A 13072-nucleotide genomic window follows, 5' to 3' on the forward strand; every position below is an offset into this window, starting at 1 on the left:
AAATCATGAAATTCTAGATTCATGGAGTTCACAGTTATGGAATCTTAGCGTCACCAGAATTCTAGCATGGTAAAATCTGGGTTACAGAAACTTAGAAATTCAGAATTGTGGCATTACTGAGTTCCAGATGACAAAATTAGAATATCCTTGAAATGGACATCTTGAGAAATCAATTAATAAGGCCCTTACATTCAGATGGCTGTCTAAACTAGAGGATTTCCTGCTGGGGATGGGCAAAGGTGTCCGCACATGAAGTCTGAGGGGAGGTAAGGAGCCTGGGACACATGAGCTTAAACCAGGGAGGGCCAGGCGCTGTGACTCACACCTGTAATCCCAGCACTTTGGGAGGCCGAGGCGGGCGGATCACCTGAGGTCAGGAGTTTGAGACCAGCCTCGCCAACATGGTGAAACTCCGTCTCTACTAAAAATACAAAAATTAGCCGGGCGTGGTGCCTGTAATCCCAGCTACTCGGGAGGCTGAGACAAGAGAATCGCTTGAACCTGGGAGGCAGAGATTGCAGTGAGCCAAGATTGTGCCACTGCACTCCAGCCTGGTGGACAAGAGCTAGACTTTGTCTCAAGCAAACAAACAAACAAAAACCAAACCAAGCAGAAGACAGTCTTTGTCCATGAGAACACATTTCTGGTTCCTGAAGATGAGGGGCAGGGGGCAGCAGGTGGGGATAGAGAAAGCAGAACTATACAAACAAAGACAACATAACCTAAAGAAAGAATGGTCAAGTAGCATAATATGCTGACCCCAGCATCTCCAGCTTCCCCATAACTGGGGTTACCATCAGCCCAGGATATTTCTTTCCAAAGGTTAGTAAGACTCCTTATCATATTGGAATGGCAACTACCCATGTCTGGCTATCTTTTTTGGGAAGAAAGGTACCGAACAGAAAATACTCCATGCTTTTCTCGGGGTGGCTGGGAGGAATAGACTGTCTTCAAAGGTGCTAAGCTCTGAGCCACATGATGCACAGCAAAGCCACTCCATGTGGTGGGGTTCAGAGCTCCCAGCAAGGCCCTGAGAGTGAACCCTGTGGAGAGCACCTGGGTGGGGTGGTGCCTAGGGGAGCTGATCATCTCCATAGAAGGAGCCAATCTGGAGGTAAAATTTGTATGGGGACCCTTGTCCAATCTTTGGGGCTGGTTATTCAGCAAACAACAAAGGTATTTGCCTAGAATTTCTGGGAAACTACTGCAAACTCAGGAACCCAGAAGGAGCAGTTCCAAAGAGAGGCAAATGCCAGGCCCTGCTGGGCATGGGAAATGGGGCAATGTCAGCTGAAGATCTTCTTGCTCAGCTGCCTGTCCTTGGATCCAGCTCAATACCTCAGCCCTGACCTCTACTCACACGCCCATTTGCCTCCCTCTCCTTGCTTGCCTGCTGTTCTACCTACTTATACCTGCTGTGTGACCTTTGGCAAGTTCTATCCCATCTCTGGGCCTCAAATCTCCTTTGCTGTCTTTTGAAGTCTATAACTGGGTTTAAATGCAGCTTTTAGGATTGCATATTCTTGCTTTTGTCCAGAGAAGTTTTAGCTTCAGGTTATCTCCATTCCCAGCTTCCAGAAAAAGTATCAGGCAGCTTCAGGGGAGAATGCAGGGAATAGGGAATAAAAATAATGCCCACATTTGATATCCTAAATTTGTCAATGTCTATGATGGGTGTTTTCATAAATCTTATGCCCACAACCACCACTCTGTGTGTATAAATCATTGCTCCCATTTTATAGATTAAGGAACAGAGGTCCAGGGAGGGTAGATAAGATGCCTAAGATCATCCAGCTAGGGAGTAACAGAACTGGAATCTCAACTAAGTCTGTCTGAATCTAAGGGCTGTGGTTTCAAATTAGCATTACTCCATGAGGCTTCAATAGGTAAAACGTGAGTCCATGGATGACAGTTTCAGGAAGAAGCAGTCCATGCAACCCTGAGAGGCAGTGAGTTCCATTCATAAGTGTGCAATAGGGGCTGACAGCTTCTCGTGCTGTGAAAAAAGCTGAACCAAGGTTCCTTCTATTTGGGAACTCTGGGTAGTCTCAGCTGAGATTGGAGATAGCTGGGCTAAATTGGGGGTGAGGAGGTTGGAGTGCAGAGTGGGGTGGTCCTGAACTGGTCTTCAGGGAGTTGAGGGTGAGGGGCTATGCCACTGTTCCTGGAGACAATGTGTTGAGGAGGGAGTGTAAAGGGGGCTTCTTCACTTTCTGGGATGGGCCAGTTCCCCCTCCCCACCATCCCCAGCTGGAGCTGGTTGTCAGGCGTCCAGACCAGGGGCAGGGGGACTTTCCAGCTGGGATAGCATGATGATTGTGTTGACACCAGATTCACTGCCTTGAGGTTCCCAGCAATCTTGCACAATTGCCTCAGTTAACTGATCCAAGGGAGGTGGGAGGATTTCAGATCCCCTGATTCCAGCCCGGCCTTGCCCTGCCCAAGGTTGGGTTATGCTAAGGAGGCTAGGCAATTCAGCCACTAACCGATAGGGTCACTGGCTCATAGGGTCAGGGATAGAGGCAGCCCTGGGTGTCATCTCATTTAGCTCCCTCACTGGAAGGGTGAAGAAGGAGTCTGAGGTCCAGAGAGGGAATAGGTCCTGCCAAGGGTTACACAGAACCACTGCTGTCCCCAACACTCCCCTTGGCACCGATGACACAGAACTGAATGAGTCCTGGTCCTTGTTCTTGAGAGCTTGCAGCCTAATGGAGAAAACAGATTTAGCAGACACACCAAGAAAAATGTCAGGACTAAAAGAGAGGCTCGGACTTTGTACACTAACAGCTTACAGAAGTAGGAACACAGACTCCCTAGAGGCTCCACAGAAGATGCCATAGGTAGCTTTTTTAAAAATTTAATTTAGTTTAATTTATCGATTTTTTTTCTTGCTCTGTCGCCCAAACTGGAGTGCAATGGTGTGATCTAGGCTTACTGCAACCTCTACCTCCCAGGTTCAAGTGCATGCCTCAGCCTCCGAAGTAACTGAGATTACAAGCATGCGCCACCACACCCAGGTAATTTTTGTATTTTTAATAGAGGTGGAGTTTCACCATGTTGGCCAGGCTGGCCTCAAACTCCTGGTTTCAAGTGACCTGCTAGCCTCAGCCTCCCAAAGTGCTGGGATTACAGGCATGAGTCACTGCACCTGGCTATAGGTAGTTTTTAAACTGGGCTTAAAGAATGGGCAAAATTTTAGCTAATGCAAAGTGGAAAAAACTTTCCTGATTGAGAAACGGCATGAGTGGAAGCGCAGAGCGGGCACTGATTGGCCGTGTGAGATGACTGAAGGGCAGCAGTATAGCCAGGGCTAGGACTCGAGGTCAGGATGCCTGTGCTCTGTGAGCACACAGTAGTCACCAAGGTGCAGGCCTCAGGGATATGAGGACCCCAGAAGCAGCAGGTAGGGGGAACCTGATGAGACTACAGCTGGGAGATTCTTAACAGTAGAGGTGGGGGCTGTTAGACTCACCACCTTCAGGCTGGCAGTTTCCTTTAATCCAAGACACACACATACACACAAAGCCTTTACCCTTATCTCCCTCCACGAGAACCCAGGCCCACCTTGAGATCTGGCCTACAGGAGGAGGTTGCTCCCCACCCCGCTAGCTGCCTCTCCACCCAGGTTTCAAGTCCCGGCGCACACCCGCTTCGTGCAGTAGCTTCCTCCCCACTGCCCCATTTCCCCTCCCCCTACACCCTCGTCACTGGACCAGGAAGGGATGGGGGCATCCAGAGCTTCGGAGCTTTGGCAGCAGCTAGCCTTCTTGCGGCTGCTGTGATGCAAATCCGCTCCGGATTTATTCGCGGGGCGTTCTTTCCGTAGAGCGAGGCGCACCCGGCGCCAGCGCTTGGCTGGAAGTGCCTTTCCTGGCCCTGACCCAAGGGCGCCAGGGCCCGGAACTGGGGGTGCCTTCCCCGCTAAGTCCCGCAACTAGGGTCCTGGGCGCGCGGGTGGGAGCGAAGCGGGGAGTCGCGGGGTGGGACTATAATTAACCGCGCCGGGCGCCGGCTCAGGAAAAGGAAGCCAAGATCTTGAAGGACCTCCCGAGCCTGGTTGAACGCAGCTAGAAGTGCGGGGGCTGGGAAGCTCCTTAAACAGACTGGACCCTGGTCTCGAGCTCTGACCCTGGGTTCTGGTAAAGAAAATTTGAAGGTTTGTGGCTGGCGAGCATGTTTAATGTTGGAGGCGTGGGGTGGAGGATGCAGAATCCACGTCCCCTATCCGGAAAGCGGCCCCATTGTCTTGCTTGTCCGTGTCTAAACGCAGTTTGGACACCAAGAGCGAATTCGACCGATCACTGTTCTTATCCTCGAGGGACCCTCGCCAGGAAGCCAGGCTGGCTCACCAGCAGTTACTACTCAACGGCCTGAGAGCCTGAGGCTTCTGGGGACCAGAAGGAGGGGCGGGGGAGGGCATGCCGAACTAGGGGCGTGCTGTGTGCTTCCAGAGGCTTCAGCTTCAAGAAAGAGAACTGCAGTTTGTGGTGTAAAAAGCTTATATGACCTGGCCAGGCGTGGTGGCTCACGCCTCCCAGCACTTTGGGAGGCAGAGGCGGGCAGATTACTTGAGGCCAGGCTTTGGAGACCAGCCTGACCAACATGGTGAAACCCCGTCTTTACTAAAAATACAAACATTAGCCAGGTGTGGAGGCTCACACCTGCGTAATCCCAACTACTCGGGTGGCTGAAGCACAAGAAGCTCTTGAACCTGGGAGGCTGAGGTTGCAGTGAGCTAAGATAATGTCACTGCAATCCAGCCTGGGCGACAGAGCAAGACTCTGTCTCAGAAAAAAGAAAAGAAAAGAAAAAAAGCCTATAAGCATAGGAATAGACAGATGGTATTATTGAGTGCCTATGCATACCAGACGAAGGGTGTTCACCAAACTGACCAAAAAGAGTGCTTCTTATTTTTCCTTGGTACATTCATAATAAGAAAAGGACAATGAAGCTGTTTAAATTAAAAATAAACAGGCCGGGCGCGGTGGCTCAAGCCTGTAATCCCAGCACTTTGGGAGGCCGAGACGGGCGCATCACAGGGTCAGGAGATCGAGACCATCCTGGCTAACACGGCGAAACCCCGTCTCTACTAAAAACACAAAAAATTAGCCGGGCGAGGTGGCGGCGCCTGTGGTCCCAGCTACTCGGGAGGCTGAGGCAGGAGAATGGCGGGAACCCGGGAGGCGGAGCTTGCAGTGAGCTGAGATCTGGCCACTGCACTCCAGCCTGGGCGACAGAGCGAGACTCCGTCTCAAAACAAAACAAAACAAACAAAACAAAACAAAACCAAACCAAATAAATAGACCTGGGTTTCAACACTGCTGAGCCACTTACTGTTTGGCCCTGGAAAATTTGCTTCAACTTCTCCAAGCCTCAGTTTTCTTATCTGTAAAATAAGTATAATAGAGGCTGGGCGCGGTGGCTCACGCTTGTAATCCCAGCACTTTGAGAGGCTGAGGAGGGCAAATCACCTGAGGTCAGGAGTTCGAGACCAGCCTGACCAACATGGAGAAACCTCTTCTCTACTAAAAACATAAAATTAGCCGGGCATGGTGGCACATGCCTGTAATCCCAGCTACTCAGGAGGCTGAGGCAGGAGAATTACTTGAACCCAGGAGGCGGAGGTTGCGGTGAGCCAAGATTGTGCCATTGCATTCCAGCCTGGGTGACAAGAGCGAAACTCTCTCTCAAAAAAAAGAAGAAGGAGAAGGAGAAGAAGAAGATGATGATGACGACGACGACCTAGGTGTTGTGAGGATTGAGTTAAGGCATCAGAGGTGTTTGAATAGTGCTCCCTAAATGGCAGTAGTAAGAACACTTAGCCTAGTTTGGGGATATGTGTGGCGAACTGGGGAGCAAAAAGTCTTCTGGAAGAGTAGAAATCTGAGCAAAATCTCAAAATATGAGTAGGAGCTGGTCTGGGGAAACAGAGGGAGGAAGTTACTCAGGAGGCTGAGATGGGAAGATTACTTGAGACCTGTCTGGGCAACATAGTGAGATCTTGTCTCTAAAAAAAAGTAGAAAACTTAGTCGGGCATAATGATGCATCTGTAGTCCCAGCTACTCGGGAGGCTCAGGCAGGAGGATCCTGTGAACCCAGGAGTTTGAGGTTGCAACGAGCTATGATCATGCCGCTGCACTCCAGCCTGGAACACACAGTGAGACCCCCATCTCAAAAAAAGGGATGGGGGAGGGGGGAGGAAGAGAAGGATGTTAATGACAGAAGGAATAGCATAAGCAAAACCAGGTAGGTAAGACTCAGAACAGAAAATCTAGGGAAATTACAGGTGTAAGACAGGAATTAGAAAGAGATGAGGTTAGAAAGGTAAGCAGGGATGAGACTGGGGCAAGGTGGGGGGCTTGGAGTTATTAAGGCCAGTTTTTTGTTGTTGTTGAAACAGTTTCGCTCTTGTTTCCCAGCCTGGAGTGCAATGGCGTGATCTCGGCTTACTGCAACCTCCGCCTCCCGGGTTCAAGCGATTCTCCTGTTGAGGCTAGTTTTTATCCCGAGAGCCCTTGAGGGGTTTTCAGCAGAAGCAGGAGATAGGCTCCCTGTGGGGCAGTGGGGAGTCAAGGAAACCTGTGAGGAGGAGGCTGTGGCAATGCCTCAGGGGAGGGGGATAATGGCATGAACCACAGTGTTGGCCCTGGGATGGAAAGAAATGGATGGAGCTGAGAGGTACAAGTGACAGGACTTGGTGATGAATTGAATGGGAAACATAAATGAGAGGGAGGTTTGAGGATGATATCCTGATTTCCAGCTTGGATCCTGGGTGGTGCTATTCAGTGAGACAGGGAGCAGGAAGAATAACATATCTGGGAGGAGACCAAGTTCAGTTTTGGACATGCCTATGACCACACCCCTAGATAGATCCTCAATAATTGGAGTCCTGTAATCCTACCTGTTAACCACTCTGTCCAGAAGATGGGAGAGGTATCATTAGTCAGCGCTGGTTGTTTGTTCCCTGGCTGTCGCTCGTTGGAGGTCTGACTGGCGAGGCCATAGAGGTAGGGGGTGCCACTGCTACCACTGGGTCGGGCCTAGTGAGTCTCCCTTTGTGGCCTGGTCAGCCAGGCAGTTTCTCTGGGCACAGTCATGTTATATGAGCTCAAGGATTGGGTTGTCAGACTGTTCCCAAAGAGAATTCAAGGAGGGGGACGGTGCTCTGTGCTGTGGAGATTACTGTCTCTATTTTACAGCTGAGGAAACTAAGGCTCAGGAATTGAGTGGCAGAGCCAGGAGGTGAATGAAGGTCTGCGTGATGTCTTCTTACAGTACGAGCTGCCACATATCAATGGTGACATCTGCTCTAAGAGGGCAGGGAAAGCACCAGGGCCATGGTTCCTTGGGGTAGGAATGCCATTTGGGGAGTAGGGGGTATCAGGAAGGAGACAGGGACAGTTTCCTGGAGGTGGTACCATTTGTGTTGTCCTAGAAGCATCATCTTGTTTTCTGTTTCTCTAGCTAGCAATCATTGACAATCACTTGTTGCCTGCAGTGAGGGAGACCTTGTTGTCTGAAGGGCCTCTAGGCAGAATGTGTCCTTGGACCTCAAAAAGTGGCAAGCTGGAATTCCTGCAGACAGCTCCCATAGGCAAGCCTGACATGGGGGCGCTTCTACCTCAGTCTCTGGCATTGGTCAGCTGGGGCATCCCTTTTGCACTGGTACTTCATTGGCAGCTGGAAACCCAGTTGTCTATTCATTTTCATATCAGGGTCAGCACAAGTTTATGTTGTGTTCTCAGGTTTTATTTTACTTAAAAAAAAGCATCATGTAATACAGTGATAGATTCTGTCTAAAGAAGGACTGGCGATTATGAGAAAAACTTTCTGTGGATAATTGAGGGAAAGTTTTAAGACATAAAAGAAATGTCAATAACCTTCATCATCATCCATCAAGCATTTTCCCTCAGGTGTCTGAAAGGCTGAAGCAGCCTAATGTGGTATAAAGGAGTGGCCATATTCTTCATAGGTAAGAACAGGTGACTTCCCAAATAATGTTTAACTAATGTTTGTTCATTGTAGAAAACTTGAAAAATACAGGCAAATAAAAAGAAAAAATATATAAGGTATCCTTTAAGAAATAAACAGTGTGGTCGGGCGTGGTGGCTGGTGTCTGTAGTCCCAGCACTTTGGAAAGCCAAGGTGGGTGGATCACTTGAGGTCAAGAGTTTAAGACTAGCCTAACTAACATGGTGAAACCTCATCTCTACTAAAAATACAGAATATTAGCCGGGCGTGGAGGCGCACACCTGTAGTCCCAGCTACTCCAGAGGCTGAGGCAGGAGAATCGCTTGAACCTGGAAGGCGGAGGTTGCAGTGAACTGAAATCATGCCATCCATTGCACTACAGCCTGGGTGACAGAGCGAGACTTTATCTCAGAAAAAAGAAAGAAAAAGAAAAAGAAATAAACACTGCTTGGCCAAGCGCAGTGGCTCATGCCTGTAATCCCAACACTTTGGGAGGCCAAGGCAGGCAGATCATGAGGTCAGGAGTTTGAGACCAGCCTGGCCAACATGGTGAAACCCCGTCTCTACTAAAAATACAAAAATTAGCCAGGCAGGGTTTGCAGTGAGTCAAAATTGTGCCACTGTACTCCAACCTGGGCGACAGAGCAAGACTGTCTTGGAAAAAAAATAATAAATAAATAAACACTGCTCTCACTTTTTATATATGGAAATCAGAGTATCATGTATTTTTAAATTTTGGGGTATATGTGGTTTTCTTTTACATGACTAATATTATACCACATAGACAGTTTTGTATGTTGCTTTATTTTATTTATTTATTTATTTATTTATTTGAGATGGAGTCTCACTCTGTCACCCAGGCTGGAGTGCGATGAGGCGATCTCAGCTCACTGCAACCTCTGCTTCCTGGGCTCAAGTGATCCTCCTGAGTAGCAGGAAATACAGGCACACACCATCACTCCCAGCTAATTTTTGTATTTTTTTGTAGAGATGGGGTTTTGCCATGTTGTCCAGGCTGATCTCTAACTCCTGGGCTCAAGTGGTCCCCTACCTGGGCCTCCCAAAGTGCTGGGATTACAGGCATGAGCCACCCCACTCAAGCCACCATGCTCCACCTATTTTACCAAACTCTTATCCTTAGATGTATAAATTGTTTCTAATTTTTGCTATTCTGAAAATACTATGAAGAAAATCTTTATGCATAAATCTTTGTCGATATTTTGGCTTACATTCTTTCCTTCTTTTTCTGAAATTGGGTCTTGTTCTGTTGCCCAGACAGGAGTGCAGTGGCTATTCACAGGTTAAGTCATAGCACATTATAGCCTTGAACTCCTGGGCTCCAGCGATCCTCCTGGCTCAGCCTCCTAAGTAACTGGGACTATAGGTGCATGACACCATGCCTGGTTTGGATTATTTTCTTACAATTTTTTCTGAAAGTGGAATTACTGGGTCAGAGGATCAAAATATTTTTAAGGATCTTGACATATATTGCCAAAATGCTTTCCAGAAAGGTTGTGCCAATTACATGCCATCACCCTAATATTAATGTGCCTGTCTTATGACATAGCACTGAGTATTAACATTTTAAAAATCCTTGGCTGGGGCCGGGCGTGGTGGCTCATGCCTGTAATCCCAGCACTTTGGGAGGCCGAGATGGGTGGATCACGAGGTCAGGAGATCGAGACCATCCTGGCAAACACGGTGAAACCCCGTCTCTATTAAAAATACAAAAAAATTAGCCGGGAGTGGTGGTGGGCGCCTGTAGTCCCAGCTACTCGGGAGGCTGAGGCAGGAGAATGGCGTGAACCCGAGAGGCGGAGCTTGCAGTGAGCCGAGATGGCGCCACTGCACTCTAGCCTGGGCGACAGAGCGAGACTCTGTCTCAACAAAAAAAAAAAAAAAAAAAAAAAAAAAAGAAAAATTCCCTGGCTGGGTGCAGTGACTCATGCCTGTAATCTCAGCACTTTGGGAGGCCAAGGCAAGAGGATCACTTGAGGCCAGGAATTTGAGAACAGCCTGGGCAACATACTGAGACACTGTCTCTACCGGAAAAAAAAAAAAAAAAGCTAGTGTGGTGATACATGCCTGTAGTTCCAGCTACTAAGGGAGGCTGAGGTTGGGGGATCATTTGAACCCAGGAGTTCAAGTCTGCAGTGAGCTATGATTGTACCACTGTACTCTGAGTGACAGAGTGAGATTCTGACTTAAAAAAAAAATCCGGCCGGGCGCGGTGGCTCAAGCCTGTAATCCCAGCACTTTGGGAGGCCGAGGCGGGCGGATCACGAGGTCAGGAGATCGAGACCATCCTGGCTGACACGGTGAAACCCCGTCTCTACTAAAAAATACAAAAAACTAGCCGGGCGAGGTGGCGGGCGCCTGTAGTCCCAGCTACTGGGGAGGCTGAGGCAGGAGAATGGCGTGAACCTGGGAGGCGGAGCTTGCAGTGAGCTGAGATCCCACCACTGCACTCCAGCCTGGGCGGCAGAGCGAGACTCCGTCTCAAAAAAAAAAAAAAAAAAAAAAATCCGCCGGGCGCGGTGGCTCAAGCCTGTAATCCCAGCACTTTGGGAGGCCGAGACGGGTGGATCACAAGGTCAGGAGATCGAGACCAGCCTGGCTAATATGGTGAAACCCCGTCTCTACTAAAAAATACAAAAAACTAGCCGGGTGAGGTGGCGGGCGCCTGTAGTCCCAGCTACTCGGGAGGCTGAGGCAGGAGAATGGCGTAGACCCGGGAGGCGGAGCTTGCAGTGAGCTGAGATGCGGCCACTGCACTCCAGCCTGGGCGACAGAGCGAGACTCTGTCTCAAAAAAAAAAAAAAAAAAAAAAAATCCTTGCAAATTTGATAAATGAATCATTACTTTTTGGGTGTTCAGTAGTTTATTGGAGGACCAAGAGGCATAGTTTCATCAGGTCAATGATGTGGTCCAATCTAACTGGTGAATTCCTCTACTGATCAGACTATCTCCCTAACTACATTGATGCGGTTTGGCCATTATTGTTTTTTACTTTCCTGGGAGTCTCTCCTCCTTTTGGTTGCAGTCTCCCCATTTTCCTTTGGGGAACACTCTTCCCCATCTTGGTCCGTGTGTTCCAAATGGGCCTAGTCCACACCTGAATTCCAGGGATGGGCATTGAAATCTTATCTTGGCCAATTGTGACAAAAATTGGTTTAGTGATGGGCATTTCACCCAAGTGGGGCAATGAGTGCCTTTTGCTGGAATAAATGGGAGGGACAGAGGCCCTCTCTCCTATTATGGGGTTGAGGACAGGGAACTGAAGCTGAAGAATGTAGGCCTGGAGACGGCTATTGCCTGAATCCATAGCAGCAACATCAGGAGGATTGAGAGGCTTTGGCCTTGAACATGCCTCAGCCTCCTGAGTAGCTGGGAAAACAGGCACACACCACCACGCCTGGCTAATTTTTTATATTTTTAGTAGAGGCAGGGTGTCACCATATTGGTTAGGCTGGTCTTGAACTCCTGACTTCGTGATCCGCCCACCTCGGCCTCCCAAAGTGCTGGGATTACAGGTGTGAGCCACTTCTCCTGACTGTAATCTATTGTTATTAAGATGACAACTTAGTCTTTAACTTTGTCAACCATTCTTTTTTGATAATGATTTGTGATTCTCCCTTTATCCCAGTTCTGTTTCTCTCACTCATGATCTTTTTAGCCTATAATCTTTCTTCTGCAGTTTGTTAATCAGTCACTAAATGTACCAACACCTGCTATATGCTACACCCTAGGCTGTAGGACTTTCTTTAGATGCCTACTGTCCCATGGGGGAGAGAACAGCTGTACATTAGTAGCCACTGTATAAAGCAGAGCAGGCCCAAGAGAATAACAAGTGCAGTGCTCTGGGAGTTCAGAGGTGAGCTCATGGAAGGCTTTCTGGAAGAGGTGGCCCTTGGACTGACTTCTGAGGATGGATGAAGATGAGGTGGAGAGGGCATTCTGGGAAGAAGGAAAGGCGTGAGACACTAGCATGCCCAAGTCACAAGTGGGGTGGGGGAAACTGGCTGATATAGTACAAGCATGGTATGTTGGAAGGTGAGAAGTGGAGAGCAGACTCTAACGTGACTTAATTAAGTTAGGGAGTTTGGATGTATTCTGAGAATGATAAAGAGCCATCAGACACTTTTGGACAGGCAGTGATATAGTCACAATTGTGTTTTCAAATGATTTCTCTCACTGCGGTGGAGGAGGACAGCTTAGAGTCAGCAAGAATGGGGGTGAGGAGGAGTAGGATGGGGTAACCCAGGAGGCTGTAACAGCTGTCATAGTGAGTAATGATGAAGCTTTAGGAATGGAAATGGAGAGAAGTGATGATAGAAATGCAGGGAGAAACAAAGGATGTGCTGCCTGCTCCCTAAGGATTATCAGGGAGCATACAGAAATTGCCCAAATATGATTGCAATAAAAATGTGCTGTTAACTTTTCTCAAATTGGGCTTTGGGTGGTTGAGGTCAGGTATTTTCAGTCCCCTCCATAGAGGTATTATGAAATACCTTTCAGAAGGGAAGATAGAGAGGAATAACATGTGTCTGCCCTGGGCACCTTCTTGTTTTGGCATCTGATAACTGCACAAAGCTTCAGCACCTTTGGGCACTTTGGCCATCACCCCGTCCTTCAAGGACCAACTTTCTGAACAGGGATTTCTCTTGGAGTCCTTGCTGACTCTAAACTCTCCTCTTCCACTGCAGTGAGAGGAGCTTGAATTGAGAGCTGGAGAATTGAGTTTTGGCCCTGGGAATATAAGGTTTAAAGTGAATAAGGCTATGATTTCCACATAATCATTCCAAAAGGCTGTTTTGACTTTCTAAATGGTCCATCCAGCTGAAGAAATCATCCCAAGTTCAGTAATTTGGGGAAGTCTGGATCTGCTGAGCCCCTAGTTCATTTTAAGAGGAAAGTCAGCCCATGGTCAGGCGCAGTGGCTTATGTCTTATAATCCCAGCAATTTGGGAGGCTGAGGTGAGCAAAAAGCTTGAGCTTCTGAGTTCGAGACCACCCTGGGCAACATGGCGAAATGCTGTCTCTACAAAAAATATGAAAAATAGCTGAGTGTGCTGGCATGTGCTTGTAGTCCCAGCTACT

Source organism: Macaca nemestrina, chromosome 1 (genome assembly GCF_043159975.1).
Source record: "Macaca nemestrina isolate mMacNem1 chromosome 1, mMacNem.hap1, whole genome shotgun sequence".
Taxonomy (NCBI): domain Eukaryota; kingdom Metazoa; phylum Chordata; class Mammalia; order Primates; family Cercopithecidae; genus Macaca; species Macaca nemestrina.